At 43.9% G+C, this 847-nt stretch overlaps 1 non-coding gene across 1 annotated transcript; it reads left to right on the forward strand.

The window, feature by feature from the left end:
* The first annotated feature begins 581 nt into the window (after window positions 1-581).
* Window positions 582-663, forward strand: trnas-gcu. Its single transcript has one exon. It is a non-coding gene; the product is annotated as a tRNA-Ser (tRNA).
* The last annotated feature ends 184 nt before the right edge of the window (window positions 664-847 follow it).

Here is an 847-nt window from a genome sequence, read left to right on the forward strand (position 1 = left end):
GTAAAGGGACCTGGCTTTGACTTTAACTGTAAAAGTCTGTTTTGTTACATTCTATGTCACATGACATTTCAATAAAACATCAAATGTTTCATTGATTACAAGTGTACTAAGGAGTATGGTTACACTGCTTTCTATAATTTCCCTGTTTTCTGTATTCCACAGAGCTTGAGTGAAGGAAAAGGAATTCACTATGGCATATGAAACAATCCTGGGAGGTGACCGGGAAATTCTCCAGGAAAAGACACAAGACAAAACTGTGAAGAACCACCCACTGGTTGTCTTCAGGCAGTTCTCGGTTGAGCTGGTGCAAAGAGCCCCACTGTGGTCTTGGACTCCGCATCATGTCCGCTGATCAGAAACACAACCAGACCCAAGGACTCCTGGAGAATGCGGGCGTCGATCCCACTACCTCTCGCATGCTAAGCGAGCGCTCTACCATTTGAGCTAATTCCCCTGTGTGAGGGGAAGGCAACTCACTCATCCCCTCTGCCTCCCCTCCATGCCACGCCGTTCCAAAACTACACAAAACCAACTGTAAGTGGCCTGAATTCGACTTTCACTGCAAAAACTTGCGCGCAGCAGACGAGGTGGCCGAGTGGTTAAGGCGATGGACTGCTAATCCATTGTGCTCTGCACGCGTGGGTTCGAATCCCATCCTCGTCGCAGTATAGTTTACTTTAGTCTGCTGTGTCACAAATACAGGTGCTGGTCATAAAATTAGAATATCCTCAAAAAGTTGATTTATTTCAGTAATTCCATTCAAAAAGTGAAACTTGTATAATGTATACATACATTCCACACAGACTGATATATTTCAAGTGTTCATTCCTTTTAATTTTGATGATTA

Source organism: Micropterus dolomieu, unplaced genomic scaffold (genome assembly GCF_021292245.1).
Source record: "Micropterus dolomieu isolate WLL.071019.BEF.003 ecotype Adirondacks unplaced genomic scaffold, ASM2129224v1 contig_5298, whole genome shotgun sequence".
In the NCBI taxonomy this organism is placed as follows: domain Eukaryota; kingdom Metazoa; phylum Chordata; class Actinopteri; order Centrarchiformes; family Centrarchidae; genus Micropterus; species Micropterus dolomieu.